Here is a 22,101-nt window from a genome sequence, read left to right as displayed (position 1 = left end):
TATATATATATATATATATATATACCATGCCAAAGTTACCAAAATTAGGTGTTGTTAGGGTAGAAATAGCCATGCGATTACAAAACATCTGTGCGAAGGCTTTTCCTGCTACCCTAACCCATAAGAAAGTATATGTATCCCTCCTAGCTACCATGCTAGGGCCAAAACAGCAGAAACTAAAAACCACAATACACTATGAGAAGTGCCATCAGCAGGACAAACTGTTTATATACAAATTCTAGCCAAATACTAAAAAGAGACTCTCAACACTCCACCCTCTCTAACACCTGCAGGTGGAACTAGGTCTCCTCTCGCGCCAATCACCTCCTCTAGCACCTGAAGGTGGAACTGGGTCTGATCTCGTGCCTCTTGCAACTCGTCCTGCAAGTAATGCAACCTCTCAGTGAGCTGCATCAAAGCCATTCTCAACAAGAAATGCTTACTGTCCATCGCGGCAATACGTATGAGTTATGGGCAGTACGGGGCACTAAAAGAGAGATGGCATGCTCAACAAGATTAGATGGAGTAGTGGGAGGTGCAGTGGATGAATCCCCAATCTTGAACCGTGAGCCAATAGCCTCTTCCTACGCCCAGGCTCCGTGGGATTTCTTCATTGTCGGTGGTGATGCTAGTAGGGACGCCGCCCTCTTCTGTGAGGGGGGAGCAGCAACCTTCCTCGGGTTCTACATCACCCGAGCACCCGTGGATGTCATTTAAGATTGATAGAAAGGAGTGGGGCGGGGTGTTGAGATCTCCGGTGAGATGGAAGTTTCTTCCTCATCCTCGTCGGGCTTGTACTCGGAACTAAGAAGCTCTAGCCCAGCCGGTGTGTAATCTGGTGAAAGGGCTGGCTCTGATGGGCGCTCAGTGGGAGTATAATCGGGCACCAAGTCATCACCGTCCTCCAGGGTATCGACTGAGTCATCAAGTATTGTACACAACTCCTCTAATTCGGAAGCTGTCCTCCACAATCCATCGCCTGCCACGCTCTCGACACACTTGCATAAGACATCAAATAGGAAGATGTTTATGAGAGATGTGAATATCAATTAAATACTATATACTATCGAATTATTAGTATATAATAGATAGTACTTGTAACTCTTTAGTCTCCCCTACTATGTCGTATGTTAGAGGTTACTAGGGCAGAAAAATCCTCGAGTGTGGATGTTGTTGAGTTAGCCATCCCCAGACGTAGAAGTCTCTAAGAGAATCTTTTGAGTATAGAATCCTATGCATCCAATCCGGAAGTCCTCAAGCGTTTAGATTTCCAACCACCGTATCCGATTTCGGGTGTGCGTCGGTCGAACCATAATAAAACTTAGTTGCACACTCTAGGTTAGTTTATGGTATGGCCGATGTACTATACCAACTCTAAATATGGTTTTTAACCTAAAATCCTGAGTTGCGACTTCGTGGGTTCGTATTGTTCGGTAGTAGATATATACTAATATGGGCGTTTCAATATCACTCTTAATATTAGTTGGGTTGGATGTATTTTAGGGTTTTGTACTCCAAGACTATCAAATAAGGATTAGTCAGATGATAAGTACCGGTGGGCAGGATCATTTTAGCATATAGCCGTTCTGAAATCCAGCAACCAAAGCAATAATTCAAACTAGTCACCTCTACCGTAAGTAGTCAAGAAGTAGGGTAATTAATATTTATACTTATTATTGTTATTAGGTTTAGAGGGATAAACCTAATTAGAGAGTAGTTCTAGATTATAATTGTATTTCCGAAGGAATTACAAGTTCGCTAAAACCTAGCTTTGATACCAATCTGTCACACCCCTGGTCGCCAACAGAAAGGTCAGGCTGTGCGACGTTAGGATGTTGGGATCTCAGGCCAAGATATGCATGGAATAATACACAGGATGTGCTAAACAACATAGGTATTTATTCATTTGATAAAATATATTACATAATTTTTCGAGGCGTAGATAGGTTACAAAAGAACAGTACGAAAGTAAAGCACATAAGTTTCAGGATGCATCACCGGGGTTATCTCCTTCTTCAAGCGGGTTCATTCTCCTGAGAATACATGTGGGTTGAGAGGTAAACATAATGTTGGTGAGTCCACAGGTTTTGTTGATATAAAACAAGTGTGGGTATTTTTAGTTGTTGTTTATCCTACACTTACTTCCCTGATTTTGTGGGGTACTATCACCACTGCCATAGGTAGGTTCCTAGTTGGAGTCTAGGATAGTTGAGTGTTGGTTGAACTAAACTCGCTTCTTCGAGTTTATGATTAATATCACTACTTAGTTGGATTAATCCTAATAGTATTTTATGATAGCTAGTTTTAGTTTGAGTTTGAAAAGGTTACGATGAGTTCTTATAATCGAGCTATGACTGTTTATCCCGAAAGAAATAATGTGACGCTTCATCAGACGTCACTGTGGTAAGATATTTATGTCTGCTTCGACTTGCCATCAGGTTGTAGCTAGCAACCACTTGTGGGAGTGTTAATCTCATATAGATCTATACATATCTCTCTCGATCATTTCAGAATTAACAATATAGTTAGGGCGCTAGCTGAATATTAATCAGTGTGTTTATGAATTGTGTATCATCTAACTCTTGTCGTGGGGGCCTCCCCTGGTCGATTGTGTTGTTATTCGCATTGTCTTTTATACGGTATATTTATTGTATATATTATTTATCTTATATATATATATATATATATATATATATATATATATGTACATTTAGTGTGTTTAGCGTAGCCGAGAATTTGGTCAGAGTAACACTAGGTACTACGTTTATCCAAAGGTGGCTACAATGAAGAGTTTCTGCGTTTCCTGGCAACTGACCGGCGTGACAACTATGTATGATCTTATCTATCATAGTGGTTTAACATAACAACTACACATAAGATTAGCTAAAGACTTGGGGAAAAATTACTATAATTATCTAACAATAATTAGTGATAACTACATAAAGTTGTAATTTAGACATGTATTCCCCCCCCCCCCTAAAAGAGTTGAAAAATGGGGTTGTGAACTCAGATGTGAGTTTGAAAACATTGGTGTAGGGTAGTAACCACAAGTTAGTGCTTCGAGAGGCAATCGGGGTGATGACACACGAGGCAATTTTAGAGAGAGGATTCGAGAATGATGTGAGGAAAGTGACTGCCGAGACCTACTATTTATAGTAGGTTTGGAGCGCATGCCGAGCATTGCGCGTGAACCGCACAATCGTGCCACGTTTCCTCATCTCAGTGTACCATGTCATCCTATATCTCGACGTAATCAGATGTCAGTGTGCGCGAGCGACGTGACGGTAAAAATTGAACTTTGAAATCTCGTAACTCTCACATACGAACTATGTTCTCAACAACTATTATATATTCGTGTAGGTATCGACATTCTCTACAACTTTCTTTTTGGTCATTTTGTCTAGTTTTGACTTCCATTTTTCGACGTGTTTTTATTACCGTTATAATCCTACAAAAATAATAACTCTTACACGTGATGTCTGTTTTAGGCGTTCCTTGCCTCATAATTCCTACTTTAAGTAGTGTTACGATTAGCAAGTTGGTGACTTTCTCCAAAAGTCGACCAATCTCCTTGTAGTTTTCGTCATTCTAACTTTTTAATTATGGTATATATAAATTTATCATAACTATCATATCTTCTCCATACTATGTCGGATTCTTATAAAATTAATATTTCTTGAATCATGGTAGCTTAAGGAGTCAAAATATGCTAACCTGCTCTCAAAGCAACACAAATTTTTGCGCACTTATTTTTGAGCCTAATGGTTGACGTAAGTAAGGGTGAATTTTTTTTTACTATATTAAAATATATTGGGTGGTTAGAAGGTTGTCCTTATTACATTCCTATGTCTTATCGTTGAGTGTTAACGACGTTTGGTGACATATTCTATGGGTTGTCAAAAAGGGTGATGCGAAAGAAATAAAGAAGGATTCTGATAAACTCTGATGAGGAATCAGTTGCATATACTCTAATAATTGAACGAAGAAGTTTTTCAAGAAATTAATCAGTGGAAGTTGTAAGAACAACTTTGAAAAGAAACAAGTGTTGAATGTTGGTGGAAGTCAGAGTGTGTTGTCAAAAGTAGGAAGAAAGAAGATGAGAAAAAGGCTAAAGTGAAATTGAAAGGATATTTTGGCTACAACAGCAATTACTGTAATGGCCACAATCAATTGGCTAAGCATTACATGTTGAGAAAGATGGAACAAAAAAAAGAGAAGGTGAAAGATGAGGCTTATTATGCGAAAAGACTGGAGCAAGTCCGTGCTCAAACGAAGGATCTTTCGCTAATAGCTAGAGCAAGTGACAAGAGTGATGGTATTTATCAAATCTGGTCTTCTGGATCTGACGATGAAAAAATGAGTCATCCTACTCATGGAGTATTATTTGCAAAGTATGAAGGAGGTGAATCTTTTGAGAAGTGGTTTGTTGAAAAAGATGTGGAGTACAGTGATGAGGAATTGGAGAAGTATGCGAAAGTTGATGTAAAAAGTGTTGAAGAAGATGGAGAGACCACTGGGAGATGTTTTGTTTCAACGAATCCGCAAGCTCCGTTGACTGCAAGGGTGTGTGATCTTCTAATATCATTTAACATTCCTTTGAATTCTTATCATACTGCTTTTTGTGAATTTGACGAAACTTGCTCTTACTTGAAAAACATGCTTATTTCGATGAATGTTGAAGCAAAAACATCTAAGGCATCCTTTTATGAAGCTCGTAATAGGCTGGAAGAAAAGAAAAGTAAAATATCGAGTTTAGAGATTTATATCACGAATCTTATGTGTGGTAGGGACACAGTTGGAATGGACTATAAATTATAAGTTAAGCAGCGTAACATCTATTGTAACACAGCTAAGAGATTGTATGGCAAATTAACTGACATTTATCACTCTACTGACATTTGTGTTAAAAAACATAGAAATTTACTTCCACTTATTACTTTTAAATGAGACTTAGTGGATGAGACTACTTTCGACTCTAAGAGTAAAGTAGCTGACTATGCCACTATTCCAATTGATTCATATGTTTATAGTGTAGTTAACATAAATGATTGTTTAAATGCTGATGAGCTTGTTAATATTGTGAATGATACCTTGACCAAAAATCAACAAATTAACATTTTGAACAAAACCGTGAAATCGACAGAAAGTACTCAACAAAATTTTGCTGATATTGAAGATAATTCTGACAATATTAGTGAAATCGAGGAGGAGGAATGTGTTGATTGCACGAAATTGTCTGTCATTAATGTCACTTCGTTGGCTAAAGACAAACATAATGTTGATTCCAATGCAAAATTAAACAATGAGTCATCTTCGACATGCAAATCTTGTGACTCTTAAAAAGAGGAAGTTGTTGTTGAGGATGTTACAAATAACGAAAGTCATAGTGATGAAGATTCAAGTGAGATAGAAATTCCTCAATTTGTCCAAACTCAAGTGTATGATGATATAGAGGAATTCTCAAAGATTTTGAAAGAAAAGCGAAAACATTATTTGGAAACAAATTCTATTCTTTATCCATCATGTATCAAAGGTCTTCCAAATCAAGTTTTTGTGACGAAAGGAAATGCTGAAAAAATTGACCCAAAAATACATGAATTATTGAAAAAGGACAATCAAAAACTGACTCAAAAAGGTTTTTACTCTAATCAGAATATGGAGGAAACTAGGTTACACAAAAGAACACATGTTTTTGAACGACAAAAGTGTCTAAATTTTTTTTCAAAGAAAATGAAAATAAATCCAACAAAGTTTGGGTCGTGAAAACAGAAACACCAAAAGTTAAAAGTAAAAGTGAAGAAAGAAATTATAATTTTTTTCCTAATGATTATAGTAATGAAAAAGAAAAAGTTCATGATTTCAAAAAGAAAGAAAAATCAGTTACACAAAAAGTTCCTTTCAAAAATAAAAATGGGAAATTTCAAAATCAAAATGAAAAGTTTGAGAAATCTGATTTGAGAAACGAAATTTCTAGAAAGAAAGCAATAAACAAGGCTTATTGGAAGCAAAAAAAGGAAAAAAAAAAAAAGCAAAGTATTTCACATACAAAAATAAACCAAATTCTGGAAAAAAAAATTCACAAGCATAAAAAATTCATACTTCAAAACATTTCTCTAATTGTAATATGAGTAATGGACAAAGGAATGTTGAAAATAAAAGTGTTTTTTCACCAAAAGCGAAAGTTGATCAAAAATTGAATGAGAAAATGGACGTGTAAAGTTCAAATCAAACTCAACAAAAAGAAGAAGGAAGTTTTTATCAAAATTATGTTGAGAAAAATGTTCAAAAGATGAAGGATTTTCAAAGCAATATGAAAACTCAAAATCATTTTCAGAACAATGGACAAAGAAATTTTTCCCAAAATCGAAAGGTTTTTCAAAAAGATTCTCATTTTAGTTATCAATATCGATACCAAAATCTCTTTCGACAATGACCACAAAAATCATCATGACAAATGAATTTTACAAAGATGACAAATGTTGTAAATAATAATGTACCATTTAAGCCTATTGGTCCATCTTTTCCAAATCCTGATTTGAAGCAAAAATCGAAAGTATATTTTGTCAAAGGCATAAATGAAATGAAAAATCTTAATCATTGGTTGTAAAGAAAAGGATGAAAATTTTAATCGACAAAGTATTCTAAAGAGCAAGTCCATCAGAGTTATGAGAATTACTTAAATGAGTCTCGAATGGAAGTACCACTTCTCAAGAATCAGTGTCGAAAGTTTTCAAATGGAAAGAAGTTAAAGCAACGAAAGTATATATTTCTCAAGGAAATGTTGAAAAAGAGAAACTAAAAGTTGAAACTTCGCCATTGCATGATTACATATCAATTCCTAAAGCTGATGAAGTTGATTTAATTGACAAAATTAAAACTAAAGTTCGAAGTTGGATTTTTGTTTCATCATTGCACACTACATTCCATGCTAATGTCCAAGGACCCAAAAGGTATTGGGGAACTAAATCTCTCTAATTGATTGCATGTACTATGTGACGAGCAATATGACGAAAACTGGTACATTGATAGTGGATGCTCGTGTCACATGACTAGGGGAAGGAGAATTTGAGAGATTTTCGTTTGTTGGAAAATATTAGAGTAATGACGTTTAGAAACAATCAAAAGTATAAAGTCAAAGGATATGGAATAGTAACAAATGGAAAGCGAATTGTTAAATGAGTTTCTTATGTCGAAGGGTTAAAGCATAACCTGATAAGTGTATTTCAACTTGTGGTTGGCACAAGAAATCAAGTTCTTTTTTATGAGGAAGGAAGCACAATATAAAATAAAGAAATGAAAGAAGTTATGTTGAAGTAAAAGAGGAAGGGTGATATGTTTACTCTCGACATGAAACCTATAGTGGGCATACCTTCTGTATGCTTACTATCGAAAGCCTCTTCCGACCTCAGTTGGTTATGGCATCGACATCTTTCTCATCTTAACTTCAAGAATCTAAATAAACTTGTTATTAATGATCATGTTCGTGGTTTACCTATTTTAAAATTTGACAATGATTCATTGTGTGCAACTTTTGAACAGTGTAAACAACATCACCAGTCATCCAATCACAATTGATTCAAAGATCATAGAACTATTGGAACTTCTACACATTGAGTCGTAACGTCCTTCGATTGTTGAGTCTCTTAATAAAAGAAGTACATACTTATTATTGTAGATTATTTTTCACGGTTTACTTGGGTTTTCTTTATTAGACAGAGATCGGAAACAGCTCAAGTGATGATCGATTTTATCAAGAACATTGAACATAGTTTGAAAAATAAAGTTTGAAAGATAAAAAGTGACACGACACAAAGTTCAAAAATCGAGTTTTGGATTCATTTGTTATTGAATCGGGAAATTGACACAATTTTCCGTCTCCTTACACACCATAAAAAATGGTGTTGTCGAAAGAAGGAATAGGTCCTTATGTGAAGCGGGTAGGACGATACTTATATATGCGAATTTTCCTCAATACTTTTGGGCAGATGCAGTTTCAACTGTTTGCTTTATGCATAATCGTTCATTTATTCATCGTCGTTTTAACATCACACCTTATGAAATCATTAAAAAAAGGAAACCTAATGTTAAATTTTTCCATGTTTTTGGTTGTAGATGCTTCATAATGAATCTCAAGGATAATCTTTCAAAATTTCAGATGAAATCTGGTGAGGGAATTTTCTTGGGATATTCACACAATTCTGTTGCTAATAGGGTGTTGAACAACAGGACACGAAATGTTGAATAAACTTTTAATATCACTTTAGATGATTATTATGTCAAGTGGATTGAACAAAAATTTCGAAGAAACTGATTATTTTTTAAACTAATGAAGAATCTAAGGAAATGCTTACGTTTGATATTGATCTTGATTTAATGTTTGGACTTCCTGATAGGGGAATTGATGCTGAAGTCAACATTGAAGATAATCAAGTTCTAGAAGCATCGAAACACTCAAATGATTCTACACTCACCCATGAAGAAATTGAAGACAATTCATCATCAACTTCGAGAGTCATTGTCGAAAGAATAAAAATTTTGACTGATGATCAGGTGGATGGGGAACACTTGAATTCTTCAACTCTCAATCTTAAGTTGAGGGGGGTATATGAATACACAAGCTGGTGTTAAGGCGGAGCATCAGACAACAAATCCATTGGTTGAGGGGGGCTAAGTGGATTGAATCATGAGGATGATGATCAAGGTAACAAATTTCTTGATTAATGACAATATCTTAATTTCAGATTAATTATCAGAAGTAGAAGAGACATATGAGGATGCACATTTGGAGTGTGATCCTACCTTTCCTCCAATGGAGAAATGGATGATCGATCATCCAAAAGAACAAATTCTTAGTGATCCAAGTTCAGATGTTCTAACCTCGAGCACAGATTATAGCTAAAAATGAGGTTTTAAATGTTCATCGGGAATTTTGTATGTTTAATATCTTTATTTCGAAAATTGAAACAAAGACAGTCAAGCATGCATTAGAACATATCGATTGGGTTATTGCAATGTAGGCTGAATTGGCTGAATTTGAATGAAACAAGGTTTGGAGGTTAATTCCTAAACCTGGTGATGTTTCGATAGTTGGTCTCAAATGGGTTCTTAAAAATAAGATGGACAATGAAGGCTATATTGTTCGAGCAAAGCCAGATTAGTCATAAAAGATTATTCTCAATAAGAGGGAATTGATTACGAGGAAATCTTCACCCCTGTCGCAAGACTCGAAGTTGTATGAATTTTTATGTCTTATGCTGCTCATAAGGATTTTGTGTCTACCAGATGGATGTAAAGTGCTCATTCCTTAATGGTGTTCTTGAATAGACGGTTTACGTCGAACAACTACCTGGATTCGTCAATGATAAGTTTCCTAACCATTGTAATATTCTTGTCAATGCAGTTTATGGGTTAAAACAAGCACCTCGTGCTTGGTATGCGACTCTTACCAATTTTTTGAATATGATAAAATTTAAACAAGAATCAGTTGATCCCACTTTATTTTGAAAGAGAGTCAGAGATCATCTAATGCTCATTCAAATTTAGGTCGATGACATTGTTTTTGGTTCAACTAATCCTTCGCTGTCAAAGGAGTTTCAGGAGCTTATGAAGAGTCAATTCCAAATGATTATGAACGGAAAGATATACCATTTCTTGGGTTTAAATACTCAACAAATAAGGGAAGGAATTTTTTTCAATCAAGAAAATTACACTCGAAATATGCTTGTAAGATTTGGTATCACGAATTGTACGAAAGCTAAAGTTCCCATGGAAGGTGACACTCACTTAGGTCCTTCATTGGATAGGCCTGATGTTGATCTCATAACATCTAGAAGCATGATCGATTCACTTTTGTATTTACCTGCAAGTAGACCTGATATAATGTTTTATGTATGTAATTGTGCCAGGTATCAAGCAAATCCAAGAGAACCTCATCTTACGGCGGCGAAAAATATTTTTCGCTATCCACAAGGTACAAAGACTCTAGGATTGTGGTATCCATCGAAAATAGATTTCTTTATCCAATCCTTTTTAGATGTTGAATTAAGGGTTGCCAATTATATCGAAAAAGCACAATAGGCGGATGTAAATTTCTTGATGGGAAACTTGTGAGTTGATGATCGAAAAAGCAAACATGTGTATCTATTTCAACTGGTGAGGCTAAATACATTGCTACTGTAACTTACACATCTCAAGTGATCTGGATCCAAAATCAACTATGTGACTTTGCGAAAAAACATGAAGAAAATTCCATTATATTGTGATGCACAAAGCGCAATTCGCATTTGTCATAATCTAGTTCAACATTCGAAAACAAAAGATATTTCTCTTCGTTAACACTTTATCAAAGACCCTGTTGAAGATTGGAATATTGAAGTCCAGTTTCTTAAAACAACTGATCAGCTTGCTAATATTTTTACAAAACCATTTGATGAAAAATTATTTTACGAATTTTAAATGGATTGGGAATGAGGGAAGCTTGTTATGTTCCTCATTCTACATAAAAAAAATTTGGTCTTAAATAATGGACATACTTTCTATTTTTGGCATAACTTTCGTTTGTTCGAATAACTTTTGTTTGCCATACTAACTTTCGTTGGTTATCGACTTGTCATTGAAATGTTATTGTTCATGTTAAGCATTTGCATGCCTTCGCTTTCGATTTCTCTCAGATTAGTGCAAGGTTACAACTCACATATGGAGATAGATTTTCGATGTGAGATACCTTTCTATGGTACATGCTTTGTTATGGGAAATTACTTTGGAGATGCGAAAGTACTGATTCGTGTGCAAAATATTAGTTATTTTCAACGAAAACCAATGTGAGTAATATCCTTTGTTGCTTTTGTCTTTTCTTTTATCAAATTAAAAAAATCCAAAAAAAAATCTTATTTTTGTCTTTTCTTTATCAAATTCAAAAATCCAAAAAGATTTTATTGTTTCTGTATTTTCTTTATAAAATTCAAAAATCCAAAAAGTTTTTTTTTTATTTTTGTTTTTACATTTACAAAATCTAAAATCCAAAAATAATTTCACTTTGTCTGAATTTTATTTTGGAACAATTACAAAACACAAAAATATTTTCCTTATTTTTTTTGGAAGCTCAATGTAACAGCATGTCGTTCTTTCACATGACAAATGAGAACATTCACAGGGAACATGTATGGTACGAAATTTATGTAATAGTTAGGTGTCCCTAGAAGGATGTTGCAATATGTTTTCAACAAGCCTCAAAGACTCTTTGTGTTCGAAGCCTTATTGGAATTTTTCACACGAAAGTATTTTCCCAAATAGGTTGTATTCACAATAGTTGACGACCTACCTTTCTCTTCTCATTTTGAGTAAAGAGATTTATGCTAAGTCCAATATTCTTGCAGAGGTATAATGATTCTTCGTATTTAATATTTTTCATCCAAAATTTCTAACACGATTAAACACAATGACACATGCCTAAGACATCTCTGATCGAAACCAACCAGGATATACGTATGTCACAATTTTGTGTTATTGATCCTAAATCATTTTTCCATGATGAAGGTGAAACACAAAACTCCTCAACTTAAAGAATTGATGGTTAACATTTTATGTTCAAGATTTTAACAAAACATTTGTTTCACTGTACCACTTTCGATGTTCAAAATCTTGTTTTCATTTCAATTGTGAGATCTTAATGAAATGTACTCATCCTAAGTCACCTCTGCCTAATAGATCCAGTTTTTAAATTTTCATGAAATGAGATTTCTGTTTGAGCATCTTTCTTTATCCTTCATTACTTCAAAATATTTCAAAACTTACTTTTTCTTGACTACACTGGTCATCCAAGTATTTTAATTTGCACAACTATTTGCACTTATGTCAAGTTGTGAATTTTGTGTGAAAATGAAGCAACCCATACCTTATGAAAAGAGGCCCTTCCTTACTTATTAATGAGTTTTTGATTGTATTTCATGGGAAACCACACAAGCACTTCGACAGCACTTCAACATCACAATGAATTTTTTTTATTTTTGATTCTATGTTTTTCTTTGGCACACTTATGCACTAAAATCCTTGAGGTTTTGAGTATTACGAACTCGAAACTTCGATTTTGCAATGTCTAGCGAATGATTTCTCTTATCCTTCCCATAAGTGAATGAGCCTAGCCTCCATATCGACAAAAGGTCCTTCTTTGGTGTCAAAAATTATGGCGGTTCAATTCTTCTTGAGAGAAGCGAAATATCCGTTGGATGGGACGGTTCTTGATTTTCACGTGACTCGGGGAAAATAGTGATCATCACTTTTACACGTAGCGGTTTTTCTATGATGACGGTTCAGTAACTTCCTTTCCACTTGGCGTTCTACAATTGAGGAAAGTTTTGAATTCAAAATTCATGCAAGTTATTTAAGCAATTTTATAACTCCTAATATGACTTTACTTTTCTAGAAATCACGCTCAAGCCCAAAATGTTCATTGCAACTTCTATCGCCCAAATTTATTTCATCTGCTTGCCATGGCTGTTGAACAACATGTTGTTGATTTTAACACTAATGATGAAAGCTCTTCGCAATCGATGATGAAGATTCAACAAAATAATCTCTGGTTAAATCCTTCAATCGGTGTGTACCCTGAAGAATTGAAAATGTTAGTACATTTATTGAACACCTATGTTCTTGGTTTTGCATTATCATCTTTATGTTCAATCCCCATGCGATGGTTATCCTTAGTCGTTTACACTGTTGTTTATAACAAAAGCACCAAAATTTTTACGTGCAGTTGATGTCCAAAAAGTCGAAGAAACTCAACTAGAAGCAATTTGCTCAAATTGTGAAGCTGCTTTCTACAGGTACGTTTTATGAAGTCAGAACTGAACAAGTCATTCATATGTTCAATGAGATGGATCATCAACCAACTCTTACGGCTATTAGTCACTTCATAAAGTCCAATCTACCAAGTGTTTGGAGTTTTTTCTTTGGTGTTATTCTACGAAGATTGGCATGACGAGTTTCAGGGTTAGATAAATCAAACCTTTAGGTGTATTCTGTTATGGATGGGTTATATTATGGTTTAAATGTTGATTACACATCAATGTTATGGACAGAATTTGGGAATTCAATTTATCATTCTAAGGTAACGACTGGAGTTTCAAGTGCTAGGTTTCGGGGCCTGATCTTGAAGGAAGTATATACACAAGAAGGTATTCAATTTCCTTATGATGTTAATGTTGCTGAATTTTCTCAATTGAAAATTCCAAAGAATATTGTTGATGATGCTAAGATTTTTCCAACGGTTGCTCGAATTCTGGATTCGATGCTCAATTTGGTGAATCTTTCTAATGAGTTATTGATTGACTATTAGACTTTAATGGATCCTAATCCCACTGGTATTCTTCCATTGAAAGCTACTTATCCTAGTTAAGAGGGTTCTTCTGGAGTATCAAAGCCAAAGAAGAAGAATGAGAATGAGTTAGTTATGCAAATCAAACCAGTTGCAAAAAAAGTGGTGAAGGAGAAAGTACCCACAAAGACAGTAAAGTTGGTGTTTAAGAGAACGAAGAATACCCCAACTGAGAAACAAGTTGATTCTGAAACAACAAAAATAGTCGAAAACCCAGTAGAAACATAGGCAGAAAAAGTTGATACTCCTGTTGTCGAACAATCACTCAAGAAGGTAAACCAGTTGTTAAGAAAAGGGGTTTAAAGAGGGACAAGAAATTACAGTTTACAAGGAGAGGAGCTATAAGTCTTGAACTTTCATCTCCTTGTTCTCCAGCATCTAAAAAGAGACATGCTTTGGATGTTGCTCAAAAGTTAAAGAAACAAAAGATTACTTTATCTGAAAATCAAATACAGGATGTTATTGTGGAGACTGATCACAATAGTGATGGAACAGATAAAAAACTTGTTAAATGAATTCAAGTCTCACCACAAAAGGATACCTCTGTCAAGTCGACTTTCGAGGCGACAAGTATTCCTGATGTCACTACACACTTATCTAATATAGACGTAAGCATCGATTCTGTTGAACAACAAAGTATATCAGTCCCTGAGTAGACGAAAGTCACACCACCCGAGGTTTCGCATATAGAGTCCGTTTTGGAGGATGTCGAAATTTCAAACATCCATGTGAACTTATTTGATAAGGACACAAATGTGAATATGGGTAAAGGGATACAAACCATCGACACATCAACCATGGTTACAACAACTATCGAAACAATTGCTTTTCCACCACCACAACCATCTTCACCACCAACATCTGTTATTTCACCTACGTCCACTTCTGTAGTTTCTCCTACTTTTTCTGGTGTGGTGTAAGAACCAATCACTAACTTACTTTCTTATCAATCGATTGAGCCTGAGAAGAATGTTCATGAAGAAGAAGATGATGATTATGACATGATGGTTTCGTTTGCTGCCATGGAGTTCAATCCTAAAGACTATGATGTAACTGAAGAGGCAATCATGTCAGGTAAACAATTTAAAATTCTCAATCGCAAGATGAACTCCATTCTTCAATTTTTGGGTGATACTTTTGGAAAGACTGATGTAAGTGGTGTTGAGGTTGAATCCTTATTGAAAGCTTAAGAGTCGTGAAGACTCTGATTGAAGATGTTGATAAGAAAAATGATGAGAGTGGTAAATCAGACTCACACTTTTAATTATGAGATTTCTAAGATGTGTGATGTTGCGAAAGAGCATCATGAACTCTTAGCAAAGCAGGTGTCTAAAACAAAAGCTTCTCTTGAGCTAAAGCTTAAAGAGCTTAGCGACTTGATCTCCAAAGAAGTTGAGAAGTTGGATCATTACTGTGTTTCATTGAATAAAAAGGTTGATGTAGTGGCAGGTGCAACAACTTATTTGATTGTAGATCTCACTGCTTTTAACAAATATTATTTTAATGATCTCAAGGTTAAGATTGAGAAAGATGATAAAGTGTTTAAAAATCTTGAACATTTTCTTTTTGAGTTTAAAGAGACTTTGTCAAAAGTTAATCTTTTGACTCAATATTTTATCACTCAAGATTCTATTTCTATAATGGTTTCAAATATTGAGTAGAGTTTCAAAATAATGTTGTCTCTAATATTGAACTTGGATCTTTGCTTGGCAATAAATGCTCCACGTTTTGCACACATCTTGCAAGGGTGAGAAAGAGGTGTTGGTTCATCGAAAGGTTCTGCATAAAACTGGTGTTGTTGTGGGGAAAGTTTTGTCTACTCAAATTTTGACATCGATGCTAATGAAGCCAATATAAAAAACTACAACAATAAAAACAACGAATGAAACTATTGATTAGTCAAAATTGTTGAAGAAGTGTATTTCAATTGGTGAGGGAGGTATGACTCAACTTGATATAGAGGTTAGTCCATAAACTCTTAAACCCTTAAGCTTTAAGTTCATAACCAATACGAACTTAAAGAGGGCATAAAGATGCAAGTAACTTCAAGAAAAGATGAACAAAACGGAGAGAGTAACCTCCTCTAAGGAGGTTACGGTTTTAAGAGGGTAGAATGGATCAACCCATTCAAGAATGCAAGCCTCTAATTTATATTGTCTTAAAGTGAAGTCTTTAAACATTAGGTCATTCAACTTTAGAAAAGCATGTCCCTATGTCACAAGAGTGTCAACCATGCTTTCTTAGGGTGGTTTCTTTTCATTAAAATAACGCAAAACCCATCCCCTCTCTAGCCTCATCAATTTTCAGCCATAAGAGTATAAAAAGAAAGACACGTTCAAATTTTAAAAAACAAGTTTATAAAATATAAACTCTAACTTTTAGGTAAAAGACAAAAAACATTTATCTAGTCCAAAAAGTTGTAAATGACTTATTAATTCATACCATATGAATAATATGTTACTTGCAAATGAAAATTAATGATTTCCTAGAAATAAATAATTCCCAATTTAATTATACGAGTTTATTGAATATTTATTAAAAATTAATTTCAAATAAATAATCAATTATATCAAGTTATTGTTAGTTTGACTCATTAGTATCATATGTTAATTAGCAATATCGCTTTAATATGACTATTGAGCATACTAGACATTTCAGTTATATGGACAATTAATGATTACCCTGCCCTTGGTACATTAAGTGTATGTCCTTATAACGAATACAAAGGTTGTGTGGTAAGTGAAGAAACATATTGTATTAGGCTTCCTGATTCTAATAAGTAGTGTTATGCTTGTCACAGGCATTATCTACCATATAAACATCAATGTAGAAGTCAGAAGAAAGCGTTCAATTGAAAACATGAGCTTGGAACTGCTCCAGAACCTATGAACAGGGAACAAATATATAACAAGGTCAAAAATATTAAAAACACATTGGTAAAGGGAGCTAAGATCAAGGAATCAAAAGAGGAAAAAATTTCGACAAGAATAGGTGGTAAGATTAAAAAATAAAGAGAACTTCAACATAAGATGTTAGTCAAAAACAAAACACATATTGGAAGAAATTTAATATATGGTATGAACATCTTAGGTATTGGCCTCACCATTTGGTTCCTCATTGTATAGATTTTATGCATACCGAGAAGAATGTGACTAGGAGTCTAGTTGGGACATTTCTAAGCACTCCATTTAAGATGAAAGATGGACTAAAGGCGCGATTGGATTTAGAGTCTTTTGGTATAAAACCAAAATTACATCCTCAGATACAAGAAAACACCACCACACTCCCCGCATCTGGTTACACACTAATGCCAAAAGAAAAAGACAAGTTATGTGAAACATTTTACAACTTAAGGGTACCACAAAGGGTAATGTTATAAATTTTCAAATTTGGTGAGTCTGCGTGATAAGAAGTTGATCGGACTTAAATCACATAATTACCACATAATCATGCAATAGTTTTTGCCCATTGCAATACGATCTGTTATGCATCCACCCACCAGAAATGCTATTATCAGGTTGTCTTTCTTTTTCAAATCAATATTTAGCAAAGAAATCAAAGTGTATAAGCTCTATAAGATGCGAGAAGAGTTATATGTGACATTATGTCTTCTTGAGAAACACTTTCTACCAGCTTTTTTTGATGTTATGATTCATTTAACAGTGCACCTTACTAGAGAAGTAAAATTATGTGGTCCTATTTTTTCAATGGATGTACCCATTTGAAAGGTATATGAAGGTTATTAAGGACCACGTGAGAAGAAAATGTAATCCAGAAGGTTGCACTGCTGAAGAGAATGTTGCAGAACAGACAATTGAGTTCTTCAGCGACATCATAAAAAACATGTTTACTGTTGGCATTCCACATGACATGCACAGTAGTATTGGAATTGAGAGTGTTGAAGATACTAATGTTCTTATGGATGGAACTATACAGTAGTGGGTAAAATGGTTGAGGTTACTCAAAAAACTCCTCAACAAGGCACATTTCTATGTACTCCAAAATACAACTAAAGTTTAATCGTATATTAAGTAATTATGTTTTTATACATTTGTATATAGTTTATTAAGATTTGTAAATTATGGTGTAATGTTTAATACCATTCATTGTAATTGAAGCTGACATAAGGATGTTTTTGGAAATTCAACACCCACAAAAAAAAGCTTGGCTTGAGCAAGAGCATAGTAAAACATTTGGTTGTTGGTTACGAAACGAGGTACATTTTTTTTTGTATTGCCCTTTTTTGTAGGTAAATGTATTTACCTTTAGCAAAATATTACATTGTACTAATATTCAGGTTAAGAGAAAGTTAGTGGTCTCCAGAGTGAGTTTATGGGAGAACCTTAGATGGATTTCAAATGGACCCAACAAGAACATACTAAAATATGAATCATACGCTATCCATGAATATACACTTTCGTACAAAACGTCGTGAAGGTAAAGTTCACCAGGACAATGGGGTTAGTGTAGTGGAAAATGAAATGTACATTTCTAATAAAGAAGTTATAACCTATACCAAAAAAAACTATTATGGTGTTTTAAAAGAGATATGGGTACTAGCTTATCAAGTTAAAAATATTACAATTTTCAAGTGTGACTCGGTAGACAATAGAAGTGGTGTGCAGAAGGACAATCTTGGGTACACATTGGTTGACCTAAAAAATTTAGACCAAAACACTGATCCCTTCCTATTGGCGTCACAAACAGAACAAATATTTTACGTGACATATCAGCTAGACAAAAAAAATGTCTATTCTGTTCAAGACACCACCCAAAAATTATAAAGATACATATGAGGATGTGGATGAGGAATTTATTACTAAATTTTGTCCTCAAAATGATAATATAGTTCCACGTGTAGACCCCCAGGATTTGCATAAGGAGTCTCGAAATGATTATTTTTGTCCCGAGTGTCTGGGTATTGTGTTACGTGTGGTATGTCTTCCTTATTCATACTAAAATTCTTATACTTGTTTTATACGGTTATATTTACATAATATTACAGTTCATTGAACTTACTCTAATATTTACAGTTATTTGTATCAAGCAAATGAAAAAGTTGTCGTTCAAAAAAGTGCATGTGACAAGCCTTGATCCATGCTTTATTTCTAGTGGGGTTTACAAGCAAGACATATTATATATATTTTTTTCAGAATAATAAGTAGGTTGATATTAACGACTATGTATATTTATTGCATTTTCAAACACTTTCAAACATTAATATTACATATGTATGTATTATTTAAATTGTTCCTCTATTTATTTACACTACTTGCAATTGTGAAAGTACAGAAAACAGGCCTGTCACTTTACATGTTTGGAATTTGGAATGTCCAAAATACATTGCACAATATATAATTGTAAATAGTTTAAACATTTTTTATATTTACAACTCAAAGCCATTAAACAGGTTTCCCATATAATCAATTAAATTCTATATTTAATCCTTATAACTCAAATCCAAACCAATTCAAATTATAAAAAATCTTATTCTTAATTTAAATTAAAATTACCATTCTTAGCTACTAAAAAATATTATATAGAGAAATCTTATCCTAAATTCAGAATTCTTCAAAATCTTATGCTTGACGGATCTATTATTGTTGGGTTTTCAATATTTTTAACATTTAGTATATTTATGAGCATGTTTATGTTCCTGTTGGGTTTTAGTTCAAAAATAGTTTCAAAAACTTTAATAATATGGCAACGGAAGACTTTAATTTTTGAAATAACATAAACATTTTATACCCACCAAGGATCTTCTTGCAAGTTATATAAAGATTAAACACACCAACCTTAGAAAGGATGAAGAAATAACAACCTTTATAGTTCTTTGGGTCCTCGTGGGAGGCTTGGAAGTTGATGAAGAATATTGAACCTTTGTGACACCAACAATGACTCAACTAGATGTAGATGCTAGTCCAAAAAAAAAACCTCTTAAACTCTTAAGCTTGAAGTTCATAACCAATATGAAATTCAAGAGAGCAAAAGATATGCAAGTAATCTTCAATAACTCAAAGTAAAGAAGAGATGGAGAGTCTCCTATGGAGCTCTTGGTCATTAGAAGAAAGAATGAGGCAAGAACTTCAAGAGTGGAAGCCTCATATTTATAGTGCCTAAAAGTGAAGTTATTAACCATTAGTTCCTTTAACTTTAGACAAACTTGTCTCCATGTCATAAGTGTGTTTCTCATGCCTTTAAAGCATGATTAAACAAGTCAAAAACCATACTTTTTCTTCTTTTTATGCAATCTCGAAAATTATATAAAGAAAGAAGAAAGTTAGCTTAAATTTTATAAACTCAAGGTTTATAAAATATGAACTTTGTCTTTTGAGTAAAAGACAAAAGGTTTTCAACTAGTCCAAAAAGTCGTCCATGACTTATTAATTCATACCATATGAAATAATATAATGTTACTTGCTAATGAAAAGTATTATTTCCACGAAACAAATAATTTCCAATTTAATTATAAGAGTTTTATTGAATATTTATTAAAATCAATTTCTAATAAATAATCAGTTGTATCAAGTTGTTGTTAGTGTGACCCATTACTATCATATGTTATTTAGCAATATCACTTTAATATGACTCTTGAGCATACTAGATCTTTCAATCTCCCACTTACGCAAGACTCATATTACACTAATATAGACAGTGGTGAACGTCTAGCAACATTTCACTGCCCCTAAGACCATACGACTATTTGTGCCATTCTATCAACGCCCAATTCCCAAAAAGCTCAAAGCTACAATTAGTGTATAAGGTAAGTTTATCAATTATCCCTTTGCTACAGACATCATGTTGAACATGAGATTCAGACCGCGATCAATCTCATTAGTTGTTCAAATTTTGGTAAGGCGCCTTAGATGTCTAACTCTCAAGACATAAGAGGAACAAATCCCATCTTGACTACATAAACCTCTTGCATAATTCACACCATACCTGAAATGGATTTTATAACTACTCGGTTAAGAAACAACAGTTCACTATAATCAAAGCATAGTACTCCCTACACTTAAGTCCCACTATGTATCTCACGTGTTAAGGATACAAATATAGTACCTTTTAATCAAGTATCATTCACGATAGCGATCCATGATATGATCTTGTTGCAACCACTTTCCTACTTTCATCTAGTGAGAGTCAACCAATCCAATTCATATTAGTCTTACTTCATAATTGCTCCCACAATTATAACCGACTATGAACTTTTAGAATAATACATTAGTCATCGATTAAACAGGTTAATATAGAACACAACAAGTATTAATGTGATGACTATATCCCAATATATCATAACATTATCTAATAGTTGTTGTTATAATGTTCCAATATCCAAATACTAAATCCAAATCAAAAACCCATTTCTAGAATAATAAAGTCTTATAGCTAAAGTGTGACCAATCATGCTTAGCTCAAAAGAATGACTTTATCAATGGATCTGTCAAAATTTAATTTGTGTGAATTCTATGAATACTTTCATCTCCATACTTAACTTTACTCTAGGTATAGTTAAATATCTTGGAGATATGATTGGTGTTCTTTCGTGACATAGAGTCTCTTAGCTTGATTAAGTATACTCTCGAAGTCACAAAGATTTCTATGTGATCCTCGAATGGCAGAAATCAACATAGTTTTTCAATGATTCCATTCATCCAATCATATTTGAATTCAACTTCTAAAGTAGTGTCTTCTTATTTTGTAGTAGATTGTGTCATTATGTTTTGCTTGGACCTCATTCCAACAAAACTTATCTTTCATTCCATAATGAAGTAAAAATCCAATTGTAATTCATAATTATTTATATCTGTTTAGAAATTAACATCTTGTGTAGCTCCTTCCATAAAGATTCTTTCTAAACTGATTTTCTCATATACATTCTCTTAGTTCTTCTAAAGTACTCTTAGAATGCTCTCTTGGTCATCTAGTGACTTAACCATGTATTCAATTAGTATCATATGACATGCTTACATCATGATCAAATACCATGTCCCATGCATAATATGGCATAAATGATGAATTCATTTTCCAGGAAAATAGAATATAAATCATTTCATCTAGTTCAAACCTATGAGTTATATACTTCTGAGGCTAGCTCAAAAATGGTGCCATATGACAATGCCAAGAATTCTCCAAAAGAATCTTGTGTCTTGATCCATTTCAAGATATTGTCAATACATGTGTAAGGACATGAAACCTTTAACATTAATTTTATCTATCCCTTATAGATTTTATATTGCAAGAATGTATCTTCTTCTTCCTAAGTCTTTCATTTTAGAAACACTTTCCGAGTCAAGGTAAAAATGCCCTTGCTTAGTCTGAATGTGGTTTCAAATGATTAAGTATGTCTCACTCTGTAACATCCCGACTCCTAGGTATAATATTTATATATTTATTTATGAGTTATTTGAGCAACTCGACGAGTTGGATGCCCCAAGTCGTCGAGTAGAGGCGGATTGACCACGTGGGTTTTATGACCAACTAGACGAGTTGGAGAGACCAACTCGGGCGAGTTGGCGCTGTGAGAGGAAACCCTAATTCTACGAGGTTGGGTCCTATTTAAAGGACCTTAAGCCCTCATTTACGCCTCACCAGCCACCTTACTCCCCTGTGTGATACCCTAATCGCCTATATTGAGCTAAGAGAGAGAGAGGGAGAGAGAGAGAGAGAGAGAGAGAGAGAGAGAGAGAGAGCGAGAGCTAATCTTTGGGAATTTTAGTGCAGTTTTT

This window comes from Lactuca virosa, chromosome 9, assembly GCF_052849685.1.
Source record: "Lactuca virosa cultivar CGN04683 chromosome 9, Lactuca_virosa_CGN04683_v6, whole genome shotgun sequence".
Taxonomy (NCBI): domain Eukaryota; kingdom Viridiplantae; phylum Streptophyta; class Magnoliopsida; order Asterales; family Asteraceae; genus Lactuca; species Lactuca virosa.
The sequence above is the reverse complement of the archived record's forward strand: the minus strand, read 5'-3'. Positions refer to the sequence as shown.